This window comes from Meles meles, chromosome 18 (assembly GCF_922984935.1).
Source record: "Meles meles chromosome 18, mMelMel3.1 paternal haplotype, whole genome shotgun sequence".
NCBI lineage: Eukaryota > Metazoa > Chordata > Mammalia > Carnivora > Mustelidae > Meles > Meles meles.
Genome location: NC_060083.1, coordinates 12,367,968 through 12,383,966, shown reverse-complemented (window position 1 = coordinate 12,383,966; position 15,999 = coordinate 12,367,968).

The following is a 15,999-nucleotide window of genomic DNA, read 5'->3' as shown; positions in this document are numbered from 1 at the left end:
AGGACCTCCCGCTTCACACGGCGGGTTCAAAGACATGCTAGCTGTTGAAGCAGCCTTTTCTTTCAGATGCACTTGCCACCATCACTCTCCTGGTGGCACCTCCGTTCCCTGACTGCTTGGGGATCACAGAAGAAAGAGCCCCAGACTCTGTGGCAGCCAGCAGCAAAACACCTCATGAACCCAAGGAGAAGGTGGAGAGGAAGATGAACCCGGACACAGCAGGGCCACAAGAGGCGGGTGGGCTGCCCGGGAGGAGGAGGAGGGTTCAGAAGAGGGAGCTGCCCAGGGACTAAGTAGAGAAGCAAGTGCTATGGCTGCCACTCGAAAGAAAGAGGAAGGAAGGTGCTCAGCCTCATGGCTGGGCTGCCTCAGAGAGGAAGAGAGCAGCTCTAGCTAAGACCTGGGATCTAAGGCTCGTCAGACTAGCATTGAGCAGAAATGGATGAAGTTCTGACAGGAAGATGCAGAAGACAGGCCTTGCCCTCAAGAAAGTCACTCACTGGAGGAGAGGAGACATGAGCCAACGACTACGCAACGAGAGCGGGAAGCCCAGCAGCAGTGGGTCCAGGTGTGTGTTTGGGGGGGGGGCCTGTGAGGAGGTGTGGGGCCACGTGCTGACCGTGCCCCACGGCCGCACACGCCACTGCCTGGGCCTCAGCGTCAGCCCCGGACCCCAGGCGCTCACCCATTTCCGGGGAAACGCCCTCTTCTCACTGCGACCCTGGCGAGTGTCACTTGATGGTGAGGGCCCAGCTGACAAGTTCGTCTCCATGTGCTCTGCCTTCTCAATGTCCAAGGCTTCAAACTTCTCAATGACTTGGGACCTCCTGCAATAGAGGACACGAGGCTGCTGAGGGGGAGACAGGGCCCCCCTCCCAGCCTGAGGCGGGCTTGGTGTTGAGTTGCAGCGGAGCCCCTTCAGCCCACACTGCCATGCCTGGCCCATCCCAGCCCTCCCTGGGCCTCCCCTCCCACACGGCGCATAGGCTGTGCGCACAGCACGATGGCCCAGTCCACCTGACTCCCCTCCCCAAGCTCCCTGTCCCACCACCATGGAGGGGGAAGCCATGCAGGGGCTGGCAGCAGCTCAGGGGCCGGGGCCTTCCCTTTCCCCAGGCCTATCCTTGACCTCTGCCCCCCACACTGGAAGTCCCTGCGCGATCTGTTGACACGCTTGGCAACCACACAGCTCGTTGCCTGGCACCCTCTCCTGAACCACAGACATGATCGGAAGGCAACCGCCACCTCAGAGGGCGACAGCCTCCGTGCTCCTGGCATTCATTCCTCAGCAGATCATGATGCAACCCTACCCCAGGGCATCCAAAATTTAGCAAGAAAAAGGCCCATGAATTAACATCGGTTCTGCCAAGAGTAAAAAGAATCAAAACCAAATTAAAACAAAAACAAAGCAAGTTGATTTCGTGTGAAAAGGCCGGCGCGTCATCAGGCCATCTACGGCTGGAGACCGAGCGGAGATGGGAGCGAAGCAGGCGAAGGAAGGGCGAGTAACGTCACACAGCCACACAGCAGGAGAAGGTGGAGAGGGGCAAGACCTGAAAGAAAAGAAGGCTGGAAAATGAATACACGGAAAGGGAGGGCTTTTTAAATCAAATAATGGTAAATCAAAATTATCCAAAGAATCAAAGAAACAAAATCCCGAGGTGATCACTGAGAAGAGGAAGCCATCCTTGTCCCTGAGTCACAAGGAATGGCCAAGTCAGCTGAAGGCAGGGAGGTCAGGTGGGGCATGTGGCCTGAGGCTGAGTCCTCACCTCTGGGACCGCCCGGGGGGGGGGGGGTGGTGGTGAGACTTAGACATTGTTTTAAAAAGAGATAAGGCACAAATGGGAGTCACTCATACTAAGTCCACTCAATAAACTCAGACGTGACATCTAAATTACAGAATTATAGTTGCAACCTCTCCCAGGAGTGGAATCTTAAACTCGCATCAACCTGAAGCCACCTGATCAGGACTGGTGAGGTAATCTGCCTGACAGACCCCTGCTGTCCCCCAAAGGAAGGTGACCTTGCCTGAAATAATGCACTTTGCCAAGAACTTCCTTGTCCCACCCTCTTCTGCTATAAGTCTTTCACTTCGCACAGCTCCTCAAAGCTCCTTTCTCTCTGCTACATGGGGGGATGCTGAATCACTGAATAAAGCCAATAAGATCTTTAAAACTTCCTCAGTTGAATTTTCTTTTTTCAGGGTTGGTGGCAGTGGTGGGACCTACAGGAAACTTCAGACAGCTTTGAGGGCAATGAGAAACAGCTAGCTGTGGTATGCGCAAACCCTCTGAGGTCTCTGTCTTTCTCACCATTTCTGAGGGCCACAGGAAGTTCCTCCTGGTTCTGAGCTCTGCTCTCTTGGCATTGAGCTCGATTTAACGGGCTTTCTATGGTCCCCACTTGACTAGACCATGCTGGGAACTGTAGCTACTTCAGTCCGCAGTTCCCCATTTGTTGGGAATCCCGGGCCACGGCTCCCATTCTCAGGGGTCTGCTGGTTCAGTACTTCCCTGAGTGCCCAGCTCCACAGTGAGAACTGCTGGTGGTGCAAAGCCTTTCTCTGGTTAGTCACATCGCAGTTCCTGCTGGTTAAGGTGCACACAAGGTAAAGGCTATTGCGGATGAGACACTCAGAAGCCAAAACCTACAAAACTGATGGGCACAGGCCCAGCATTAAACAGCCATTAGAGTGTTTGCCAGCTAACCCTGAGACTCCTGTGTTAGCGTAACCTGGTCATACAACGGACACTACGGTGACACTGGGTTACCTGCCAACCTCAAAAAATTTCCATGCAATAAGGTACACTGTAAAACATCACAGAATTCCTAACAGCATAGCCCTTTAGGTATTCATTTGGCTCTGGGAGACTCACAGGCTTAGCTAGAAGAAATAGGATCTTTAAATTCTAGAGTTGAGAGTGTCTGGGTGGTTATCAGTTGGTTAAGCGTCTGTCTTCGGGTCAGTTCATGATCTCAGGGTTCTGGGACTGAGGGGGTTCCCTGCTCAGTGGGGAGTGTGCATCTCCCTCTGCCCCTCCCGGCCTGGCTCTTGTTGGCGCGCATGCGCTCTCTCTCTCTCTCTCTCTCTGTCAAAAAAAAAAAAATCTTAAAAAAAAAAATCCGGAGTTCAGCACAAAAACTTTTAGCAGATCTACTTATTTTATGGCTATAAACTATAGTCCCAGAAGCTATAGATATCTACAAAAATGCAAAATCTTGCTAAAGATAACCTAGATTTACGATGGCCAATATGGGAATATTCCAATTAGACAAGATCATTTATTTAAGAAGTAGACTGAAAAGCAAGGGTTCTAAATCAAGCAAACAGAATGGAGTAACTATTTTAATTGGTATGCAAAAGCTTCCAAAGGCTTCAAGATTCCAAAACAGTTTTATTGCAGTTTTTTTGCAAAGGCTAATGAAAGATTAAAGATACAAAAGATACCTAAAACAATACATAGGCCTCCCCTTCACACTCTCCTAGGAGTACAACATCAAAACACTTGCCCAGACATCAGCATATCATTTGTAAGCAACTGGGCCATTATAAAAAAATTTCTCCTCAAAGGTTCTGGTTAAATCCTTCAATATCAACTTGAATACCCCCATATCTGCCTTTGAAGGCGATTCCCCCCCACCATATGGGCTCCTCCCAGAGTTGGTGGGATTCTGAGGGATTTTCTGATAAAGTGCTATGTTATTCCCTTAAACAGCCAAGAAAAACTAAAATTAAAATTAACAAAAAATCTTGCCAAACTCTCGTAGATACCAGAGACTACAGAGGGGATTCTGGGAAAACTGGTAGAAGCAAGAGACAAGTGAGAATGCACACCTCTCCTGAATCGCCGTCAGCAATGCCTCATTATCCCAAAGGCAAAAATAAAATGTCATGCTGTCCTTTTCTTTCCAAACCCAAACACACTGGTTCTTGATCCTTTCTTTCTCAGGGACAGCTACTGCTTTCTTGCTTGTCTTGTGTCTTAAGAATCTGGCTTGCTTTTCTGTCTGAATAGGACATGCAGGTTGCTGGTTCTTTCCTTTGACTATCTTAGAGTAACTCTGGATCTTGGGAAGATAGTAAGTATCCTTTTATACCCCCGTAGGGTCCCCTCTTACACTGAAGGGGGGCTATTCACTACTACCAGAAACATCTACTGTATGTCCTGGTTGAAAGTGACAAGACATTTAGAAGGAGTTTTTAAATAGCTCTGTGGTCAGAAGTTGGCCAGACTAGAAGCTGATAATCAGAGTCTGATAGGAAGTTTTCTTAGGCCTTCTTCCCTAAGCTAAATGAAACCATGTACCCAGACAAAACAGCATCTGAAGTCTCTGTGAAAGGATTTATTAAAACATTCCACAGAAAAACAGTTCCAAATCCAGAAAACAGGAATATTTTGATTTCCATCTCAGTTGGAAAGCTCCTCCCTGATATAAAGAAGCAAACTGAGGATAATGCAGTTGGATAGGTCAACCAACTTAGGATATCATTTAAGTTGCAACCCAATTCTTTGAGGAATTAAAGCAACTGTCCACATCTTTTTTTTTTTAAAGATTTTATTTATTTATTTGACAGAGAGATCACAAGTAGATAGAGAGGCAGGCAGAGAGAGAGAGGGAAGCAGGCTCCCCACTGAGCAGAGAGCCCGATGCGGGACTCGATTCCAGGACCCTGAGATCACGACCCAAGCCAAAGGCAGCGGCTTAAACCATTGAGCCACCCAGTCGCCCTGCAACTGTCCACATCTTATAAATCTTCACAAAACAAGAGATTCGGTTCCAGAAGCAATCTGAAGTCCATTTCTTTCTTCTTTTTTCTTTTTTTAACCAACATCAAACCCACCCCATATCTCTTTAAGATTTTATTTATTAATTTTGACAGAGAGAGATCACAAGTAGGCAGAGAGGCAGGCAGAGAGAGTGAGAGGGAAGCAGGCTCCCTTCAGTGCAGAGAGCCCGACGTGGGACTCGATCCCAGGACCCTGAGATCATGACCTGAGCTGAAGGCAGCGGCTTAAACCACTGAGCCACCCAGGCGCCCGCCCCATATCTCTTTAAAGCCTTCTAATTATAATGAAAATTTTGGCCTTGGGAAACAAAAGTCTTTCTTGGAGGCCTTTACTTGCTTTCCCTGAGCCTCCGTGATGTAAACGGTCTACCTGGTCTTCTCTGTACGTCTTATCTAGGCCTTCTCAGACCTCAGCCAAAGGCAGAGGCTTAACCCACTAAGCCACCCAGGTGCCCCCCAAATGAAGTCTTCTTGACCTAGAAGTAACTTTGGGATTTTTCAGAGGATCCCTGAAAATCCTAAAAATGAGAGAGATGTTCCCAATTTAGGCTTATTTGTTGTATTACATCATCATGGGCAGCATTATCAATTCAGTGATACTAAACCTTCTTAGGTTCTGATATGTCCCAATGCAAAATTATCAGTCATAATTCCAGCTGTTATCTTAAATGGTGAATATCACAAAATAACCACATCTCCGGTTATTTCCATTACAACGAACTCTCATCTAATCTTTAACTCTGGACAATTTTAAGTCTTCTGTCACTTACAAAGAGTTATTTTATTCTGATGCCTTCACAGAAGTGTTCGTGGAAAGGACTATGACAAGTAAAGATTTCTCCCCCCCCCCCTTTTTTTTAAAGAGAATGGGAGAGGGGGAGAGGGAGAGAGACTCTTAAGCAGGATCATTAGCTGAACTGTAATCAGGAATCAGTCGATTAACTGGCTGAGACCCCCAGGTACACCAACAAGTAAAGATTTCTCATTAACTTCAAGGCCATAAAACTGAATTGAGGAAGAATTTCTAGAACTAATGGAAACACTGGATTCAAGCAGAATTAGTATTAAATTACATAGGGCTGAATGAACTGAGGATGATTAAAATTTTACATGACCTTTTGTGTGAAACACTGCTAGTTCCTCAGTGTTTTACTTTCAAAGATTTAGGGAAACATTTTCACTTAAGTCATCTATGACCTACAGCAATTTGGTAGGGCATACTTTTGTAAACAAAAATGAAACATTTACTTTTTCTCCCTACTGATCCCTCCAGAATTTGTAAACTCTACAGTATTCTTTTCATGGTAATATACTTGGTTATTTATGTAAGTTCAATAAAAATCTGTTCTCCTTGTAACAGGACACAGATGGAAACACTGGCTATATTACCAAGGCTTTGACTGGAATGTCCTATTTTAGAAATACGCATGGACTCAGATATGGCCAAAGAGCTTTAAAGAACTGCTTGACAAATCGGGCTGGTACCTTGCTTACGGGGTTCCTGGAGCCTTCCAGGTGAGTAAAGAAGGTCAATTCCTGGCAGGCCTGTGAGTCTCAGAACATTTGGGGGAAACTTTGAGAAGAGAGAAAGTCACCCAAACCAAAGATACTGTAGGTAAAATCTAACGGGGAGTCCTTGGCTTGGCTTCCTGGTTTCAGATAAGAATTCAATCTGAGATTCCTTATGCAAAGTTCCAGCAAAGCAGTCTTTAAAAGGGCTTATATGGTCAATCGCTATTCTTGCCGCACTTATAAAATCAGGGTAATTAAAGCAAACAAAGTAATTTTATTGTGATGATGTTTAAAATAATAGGAATAACTATAGAGAGAAAAACTGTGTTTGCATCTTTGTAGATACTAGATTCTAAGCTGTAAATGTCTTTGAGGTTTTGCTCCATACCTGCTTATAAATAGCCTGGACTGGCTCCTGATTTCTAGTTTTTGCAAATATCTGGCTAGGACTCTCCAAACTAATGTTTCCTAGTTTCTGCCATCCTTCTGATTTGGAATCACTAAGAACAAAGACAGTTCTCAAGGGCTATTCCAAGTCCTCCTCACTCCCCAGATGGCAACCAAACTGCAGGCACCTGAACCTTGGGTCCCTACCTCCCAATTAAAAAGGGCCCCTTCGTGCAAAAAGAATGAATACTGTTACGCTGAAAAAATAAATAAAATGGAAAAAAAAAAAAAGGGCCCCTTCAGACTCTAGGAGCTATAGAGCAGCTGGAGACCTCAACACCAAACTGACGAGGAAGTAGCTGACATCAAAGTGGACTGCTGCCACCCAAGATGCTGGATCAAGACTTCATTCTTTAAACATGAAATGAAATTCTTTCCTCGTCCTTTACTCTACTCTGGCACGGGTCTGGAAAGAAAGCCACCACCCGTATCTCTCAGGCCATTACTAAGGGAGAGCAGGGGGCCGGACAATCTCTCAGATTGCTGGATTTAATAATTAAAAGAGCTCTTTACTAGTCCATGATACTAGAGATGCCCTGGCCCTGCTTAAAATAACCATAATAGTCTCCCTCATGCACTATAGTCTCTTAAACGCATGTTTGCAGCCGCTAACCACAAAGCGATTGATCTCCTTAAGACTAGACCATCAGAATGCAATGAAGAGGATAACTGACTTAAAAAAATGTGAACGTGAAATTGTGACTTGTGAGTACCATAGAGATTCAGCAAAAAACATCATGACCTGTCACTACCACAGAGAAACAGCAAAAACTCCAAGAATTTGAGCAGTAGCTGGGAGTGGTGCTAAGGTTTTAAATTTTGATCACGCCACTCAGTTTAGCTGAGAATCTGAACAAAAGTGGGGGGATTGTGGGGTAGCTGGCTGGCTCAGTTAGAGGAAAGGGCCACTCCCGACCTCGGGGTCATGAGTTTGAGCTGCACACTGGGTAGAGATTACTTAAGTAAATAGGTAAATAAATAAAATTTAAGAAAGGGGAGGTTGGGGGCAATTGCTTAAAATAAATAAATAAATAAATAAATAAATAAATAAATAAATAATTTTTAAAAGGTAACAGGCCCATAATAGAGTCAATTGTGCAATATGCCCAAGTCACCAAATGAGTCACCAAACTCACAGTTTCAACTTCTCCCAGGAGTAGTATCTTAAACTAATCAAATTGGAATTACTAGTCAGCACCAGTGGGGTAATCTACCTGAGAGACCTCTGCTGGCCATCAAAGGAAGGTGACCTTGTCCGAAACAATGCACTCTTTGCTACTGTTAACTTGTTCTGGCCTCTTTTGCCTATAAAAGTCCTTTATTTTGTATAGCTCTTTGGAGCGCCTTTCTGTTTGACAGATGGGATGCTGCCTGATTCATGAATTGTTGAATAAAGCCAATAAGATCTTTAGAATTTACTCAGTTGATTTTTTTTTCTTTTCTCTATTCTTTTCTCCTTCCTTCCTTCCTTTTACACAATATTAACATGTCACCAAACCAGAGGCCTGTCCTCCCAGGAACACCCAGGAAAATGCCCCAAGGTCACCTCACAGGAAGGGTTTTACTTCCATTCTGGGCTAAAGGCAGAGAGTCAAGGGGAAGCAAGGGCCTCTGAGCCCAAAAGATTAAAATCTAACGGAAGACTAACATCTAACTCTATAAGGAAAAAGAGGAAAGGGGCTCAAATTCTGAGACCCTGCCAGGAGACCAGCTTTTACTCAGAGAGGGCTACCATTAAAAATGGATCTCTGAGGATTTCTGCATCAAAGAATGTTGAAGCCCAAGTGTAGAAGACCCGGGGCTCCTGGGCCCTCTGCTCCTCTCTGAGCTCTGGTGCCCTGAGCTTCTGGGGAATCTCTTCCAGGCACAGAGCTTGTTCCCAGGCTGGCGGGGGTCGCAGCTGAGGGAGCAGAGCAGAGGGCTAGCCAGCGCGGGAAGTTCAGGCAGCAGTGGCAGAGCCTGGGAACCACAGGAAGCTCTTGTCAGTGCTCTGCCTGGTCAGGCAGAGGGTGTCACGTGCCCCGCCATCCTAGAGGGCTTTGGGGAAGGTTCCAGGCCCACGCACAGAGCTAGGTACCATCACTCGCAGAATGAGAGCCCCTCCACCTGACCCAGAAAGAGGCCCATGCGGCTCGCATGCTGCAGGCCTGCAGGACTGGCGAGAGAGGAGTCAGCCCAGGAAAGGAAAGTGGCACCTAGTGCAGCCTCCGCACACAGCGGGGGTTTCTGGGCCGGTCGGCCATGGCTTATTTCGGCTTATCTGGCAAAGCAAGCGAGCTGCCTGTATACTGGCTCCCGAGGTACTGCAGGCGTGGCTGCAGAGGTCTCCCTGGGCTGGCGGATGGCACAGAAAGGAGGCACCTGCACCTCGGCTCCGCTTCCCCTCCCCAGGTTCCCAGCCGAGGGGACGTAAGGACCGCACAAGAGCCAGGGCTGGTGTCAGTCACCAAGAACTCAACAAGGGCTACAGCCTCCCCAGGCTGGTTCAGCAGTGACTCCCCATCCAGGAAACATTCTAAAAGCTCTGGAGCAAATGCGAAGAGCAGAGAATATCGGCCCATAAATGTTCCCTTCGGGGTGACGGCTTGTCAGGAAACCAGCCCCCACTGTCTCCCCAGCTGGGCTCCCGGGCAGCCGGGCCCAGCGGCCACTCTGGATAGCTGCGGCGGACGTCCTGCCAATATGTGGTTCTGCTCTATTCAACCAGGACCCAGGGATGCAATCAAGCACAGAGAGAGCAACTCCCAAGTAGCACAGGCCTCGCAAAGTGACAGCAGCCAGTCAGATGTCATCAGGGTAAGAAAGTGACATTACAGTGTTAGGATGCAGAGTTGCTGGGCTCCAGGGGTGCCAGTACCCAGTGAAAACCCACGTCGTGGTTGTGAGGAGCATGCAGAAAGTAAAGTCCCGGAGATGACGTCTACCCCAGGAGGCTAGACAAGAACAAGTTCAAAGCCAAGCAGGTGTGCTGAATGTTAATTCCTTGGTCTGCTGCTACCCCAGGGCCTAGCTGCCCACTCAGGAGCCTCCAGGACCTGCGGTCTGCCCGCTGGCCAGCGTGAAGTCTCCCCTGCCCTGGCCCACGGGGCTCCTCAGTGTCGGCAAGCCCCTCCACTGATATATTTGCACAGGTGCTTGAAGGACAGCCTTGGCCCTCTCCTGGTCACATCAGGGAGAGGGCTCTCTCCAGGGAAAGGCCCAGAGTGCAGGTATGTCCTGGCTCTGCTGTACAGGCTGTTGACTTGAGGAGTCTCCCCACTCCGGAGCTCCCATCTCTATGTCCACACACTGGGATGTGACACAGGACCTCTCGGTTACGAACCAAACAAGAAGACAGCCAAGTGCTTGGAGGTCACCTCCCAGGCAATAGGTCAGCTTCCCTCTCCCTCTGCCTAGGAATTAGGCACATCTGTTTTCTTCTCAAAGACCGAACAACTCTGCGCATCTCCTCCTTACTCTGGAGGGGGCCACCGGGGCTTTGGGAGAGCAGGTGTGTATTAAGGAAAATCACCCTGCTTGCGGCCAGCCCCTCAATGGGGGAAGCCCGTTGCCACCCTGCCCCGTCCCCATAGCATGCCCCAATGCTGAGCTTTACTTAGGCTTCAGCAGGGTGGAGGGTACACTAGGAACGCTTTTGGAATTTAGGTCTGAATCTCCCCCCGGCCCCCAAAGTGAAATTCTTTGGAAACCTAATGAAAATTATGGCTTTTCTTTTCCCAGAAAAATGTACATATGGACTCTTGAATAATTTAGAGGGGTTTGTGGACCTTTGGCAGTTCATCCCTGGACCCAGGTGAGAACCCTGTTGTCAGGGCAAAGGCTCCTTTTAGAGACTCAGGGATGGAAACTCCTATCAGAAGGGGGGCATTCCAGCACTCCGGTCCAGGACAGGGCCTCAGACATGGAACCAAGCTCTCTCCCCAGCTCTCTGGGAAGCACAGGGCCAGTGGAACAAGAAGGGAGGACAGAGCACTCCTCTCTTCAGACCATCCCTTATCCCAGTTCCTGCCCTAAGTCCCCTCCCTAAGGCTTGTGCCTCTCCAGGAAGCTGCGTTCTGCCAGCCTCCCCGTTTCACATTCCAGCCAAGCCTGGATGCAGTGATGCTCCAGGGCACCTGGGAATGTCACAGGCTGCCCAGCTTCCCTGTGCTGCCCACCCCACTGCCTTTCATGCCCTTCACCCGTGCCCAAGACTGGAGGGGCAAGGGGCGCTTCTGCCATCATCTGCCTCTCCAGGCTCTTCCTGCCTCCATGGTCATCTCAGAGGACAGACATGGGCCAAGAAGGAAAAGATCCAGCTACACAAGGCCCAGGTGGCTGAGAACACACCGGGGGGCTCTTAAGGTCTCAGTGCCAAGAGGCACTCACAGGAAGCAGACAGCCTCTGGCCCAGGGGTCTGGGTGTCCAGAGATGCTATGTTTCTGGCTAATGGGGCCTGAGAGTTCCGTGACTAGAATCTAGGGTCAAAAGGGAAAACTTCCCCACATGCTCTGGGGACTTTTTTTTTTTTATTTGACAGAGAGAGCTCACAAGTAGGCAGACAGGCGAGCGGGGGGGGGGGGGGGGGCGGGAGCAGGAACTCCTGCTAAGCAGAGAGCCTGATGTAGGGCTCGATCCCAGGACCCTGGGATCATGACCTGAGCCGAAAGCAGAGGCTTTAACCCACTGAGCCACCCAGGTGCCCCTTCTGGGGACTTTTTAAAGAGCCCTTGTAGATCCAAACAGGGGCCATCTCTCTACCTCCCATCTCTGCAGCCACCCATACAGGGCTCACCCAAGGGCAGAATCATGGGACAGAAACGAAATGTCCTTCCCACACATGCACCTCATCCATCTCACTCTAAGCTGGCTGCATCTGCTACACTGTCAGGGGGTCCCCAAGCTTCTAGTCTGAGGGCCAGTTTGGGAGAGCAGGATCCCCGCCCAGGAGAGATGCCCACTAACAACCGCTTCTTACCAAACATCAAGGAGGAAATCAAGGGCTAACTAACTGGCTGTTCAGCCTGTTAGGGCATTTGGGGAGGGCAGAGGCAGAGGACTTCCGCGGGAACGAGAGGAGTGCATGGGGACTACCCACGAAGGACTCGGGCTGCTTCAACCCCAGCTGCTGCTAAATGCATTTTGGCCTGAATGAACTGGGTCAGTCCCAACTGCCCCCTTGTCTTTAATGAGCTGGACAAAATGCAAATAGGAAAAGCCAGCCTATGTCATGCAGAGCCCTCTGGGGCCCAGAGCAGGGAGGCGAAGACTGCTGCCCTGCTTCTGCTCCGGTGATTCCAAAGTGCTAAGTGGAGAGAGCAGAGCAAAGCCTCCTAAGCACCTGGGGGCCTGGCAGGATGGCACAGTGAGGAGAAGGATGAGGCTGCGCTCAGGACATACTGAGCTTCCAGGTTCCAGGCCGCGAACACAGGGCAGCCGTGGGGGCAGGAACCAGAGGCCTCCCTCCACAAGCCTCATTCCAGAGGGTTTGATTCTCACAACACCCACCTGGGGCTGAGACAGCAGGTACTACCTTCCTCCTTTACAGATGGGACTTAAGAGCCAGAGGGGCAAGGCCAAGGCTGGAGCCGAGGAATCCCAGCCCCACCCAGGCCAGGCCCTGCCAAGTGCTGATGGACACAGGTGAAGGAGCCTGAGGCCCGGGGCTCAGTGCCAGCTGCATTGGGACGGCGGCCTGCTCCAGCGCTGTGAGGCTGGCCACCAGAACAGGCGTGCACACAAGCCATTCCGGCTCCCACTTACCATCTTTGCTCTCCAGCCCAGGTTCCCTCAGGGTGCTGGCAGCAGGAGGCTGGCTCGGGCTGGGACTCTGAGCGGGACTGAGACTGCTCCCATCGGGCTGGCCGTTGGCCCTCACTTCTTCCTGCCAGAGTGTAGACTTGGTGGTGGGGACCTTCTCAGCACTGGGAATGCTGCTGCTACTGCTGCTGCTGGTGACAGCCACCTTGGCCGGCCCTGGTTCCTAAGGGAGAGAGGTAGAGGGGTGTGTGTGTGTGTGTGTGTGTGTGTGTGTGAGTGCAGCCCTGGGGCACACAGCCTGGGCTGGTACACAGGTCAAGGCTGCGTAGGCACCTGGCTGTGGGGGAGGCCAGGATCAACTACACCATGTCAGTGGCCTGGAATCCCCAGAAGAGGGGAGTCAGAGATAGCTTGGTGAGGGCAATCTCCACCTGGATGGCCCTGTGGCCTTTTGTCTTCCACAGCCCCAGTCCGTATGCCCGAAGTGCCGGGTCCCACCACCCTCAGGCCAAATTCAGCACATACATGGAGCGAATGTACAGGGTTTCTGCTTGGACCTCTGATGCCAGACACATGCAAGCTCTCCCTGCCAACAAAACCACAGAGTCCAGAGCAGCTGACCAGGCATTAAAGGTGAAATAACAAGTGACTGGCTCAGAGTTCGTCATTTCCAGACTTACAGGTAATTAAGACATGAGTCAGGAAAGATGGGACGGGGTAAAGAAAGAACACACCATTGAGATGGCCTGCTGGGTGAATGCAAAGCAGGTGTTCATATAGACCCCAGGCCGGAGTCAGCCCTTGGCCGTCCCCACCTCCCCCTTCTGGTCTGGGAAGGCTGAAATGCAACACCTGGGACACTATGTGAAAGAAAGAGTCATCAGATATACCCCAAACATCCAATCTATACTCACGCCCTCCCACCTGCTCAGTCGCACAAACTAGATGGCAGCTTGTAGCCCAGATGAGAACGGTGTCCATCCCATCTCTCCCCAGATCCGAGCCGGTGCTGCTCTGTGGGAGAAGCATTCATGCAGAGGTACTTGGCCAGATACAGGAGCCCATTTCAGAGCATGCGGAGAACCTTAACTCAACAGCCCAAACCAAGAGTCCAGACTAGGGCAAGGCTGGGATCCCAGCACAGTGAGCCATGGGGGATCCCAGCTGCCCCACAGTACTACCTCACACCCTGGGCCCACCCCCCTGCTTGGCCCAGGGTCCAGGATGCCAGCTGCAGAGGGCACTGCCAGCAAGAGGGCTTGGAGGCCTCTCAAAAATTGGGCGCCTGGGTGGCTCAAACATTAAGCCTCTGCCTTTGGCTCTGGTCGTGATCCCAGTGTCCTGGGATTGAGCCCCGCATCAGGTTCCCTGCTCGGCAGGGCACTGGCTTCTCCCTCTCCAGCTTCCCTGTGCTTGTGTTCCCTTTCTTGCTATCTCTCGCTGTCATAAAAAACAAAAAGAAGAAGAAGAAGAAGAAGACCTGTCCTAGAGCTGTCTTCCACTAAACATGGGGGATAATATACAAATCCTCACCTTCCACTGCATCCTGGTGGCCAAACCTCAGTTTTAGAAACCGACCTTCACCCAATTCTGAGTAGGGGCCGTTGGCAAGGCTGACACAGGTTCTGTGTCCATGAATCACCCGCACAGACCCGGTATCAACCAGCAGGCTGTCTGACAGCCACTGAGCACGGACTGTGTGCTGGGCTCTGGGGCATCACTGCACCATCCCATCCTCCCCAACACACCCTGCAAGGGAGGCTGCCTGGGTTGAGAGAACAGCCCATCCAGGCCCACAAGGACGTACCCACCAGACTGAGGCTTCAAGCCCTTTCTACCACCTGACACCCCCAGGAGTGGCACGGGTTGGCCGGGGTGCTTTGGATGGGCACTCTAAAGGACCCACTGAGATGCCATGGCACCAGGTATCCCAATGGGAAAAAAACAGGCATTTTATCAGGTCCAAAACTTCCCTTAGCCTTACAAGGATTCTAGGCCTCATGAGATGGGGTAAAGAAAAAGAAGCCTCTTCCCACAGACCCAGGACATGCCCGACTGCCCATTTGGTCAGAGCCACCAACAGACCTGGCTCCCAGGAGAGTCCCTATAGCTCTGACCCACTTTGCAAGAAATGGACTTCTTGAAATATAATGGCAATGGTTGTGGACAGTTTCCTGAAGTCTCCAACACAATCAGGCACTCATGATCTCAGGAGAGCTACCCTAGGATCACCTGGACCTCCAGTCAGCATACTGCCCTCAATCCATGTCCCAGCAATGCTTCCCTCAAGCAGAAGTCACTCCAGGTCCCCCTGCCATGACCCCTTCCAACAAAAAGGAGTCTTCTGTTCAAAGACCAGAAGCCAGAGGCTGGGCATGCTCTGGTGGACTCGGGACAGAGCTGGGATTCCTCCTACAGAGCTGCGTGGGGTGACATGAAGACTGGTCTCAGTGAATCCGTCCCCTCTGTGGAAGACAGGCTGCACCAGGGTAGGTAGAGGTTGCCAGAAAGGACCAAAGAGGAAGAGCCAGGTGGCTGTGCTTCAGAGAGGGGTGGCCTAGGCTGCCAGAGCCCTTAGCCCCATGCTGTGGGTCAAGTGCCCACGGCATATGCATACCCCTTTCTGGAGCCTGGGTGACCCCTGTAGTGAGGGGGTGGGCTGGCAGGAATCCCCAAGAGGCAGAGGAAATTCTAGGCCTGAGATCCAATGAGCCATGACAGGGAACTTGGGAAACAAATACATTTCTCAGCACCACATGGCTACACACCCACTTCTGGCCCTGGGGCCTCCCAACCTGTGCGGGGCTGGCTGCACCCGCAGATCCCTCTCTGTGCTCCCCACTTCTGGAGAACTTGTCCCAGAGAATGATGGCCCTGAATGGTAGCCGAGGTCCATAGGCAGTTCTCTTTCTCTCCTTCAGAGCCTCTGCCTTCTACCGCCTCTATGCCAAGCCTTGCCGCATGAGTGGAGACAGAAGAACAGTCTGGCAGCAGGAACAAAGCCACACCGGCTTCCAGGAGAGGGGGTGGGTGGGTGACACAGGGAAGCCTGATCTCTGGGTAAAGTTGCTTCTCTTCTCCAAAGCAGATGTATGGTGAGTTAAGACTTGGCACAGGCCAGGTTGGAGCTATGCGGCACTGTTTCTGCTCCCCACACGGTCACCACTGTGATGGGGCGGGGCTGGGATTCACAACGACAGAGACCCCAGGTGCCCACTACAGAGGAAGGAGGGAGAAGTGCCAGGTCCCCTACATGCTAGTCCTGCATGGTTGGGACACCTGCACAGCTCAGGGCGATCGATGCTGCTGTGAGGTCTGTGTTCTTTATTTGGCTGCTGAGAAAGCGTTTTTCAAAGCAGGGAGGAAAAGAGGACACAGGACAGGAAGGCAGGCCCAGGCCAAGCAGCCTCTCTAGCCTCTGCCTGTGAGCTAAGCAGACGCCCTCTCTAGAAGGGGCTATAGAAAGCCTTCCTTTCTACTTTCTGGACACAGAAACTGAGCAGAGGCC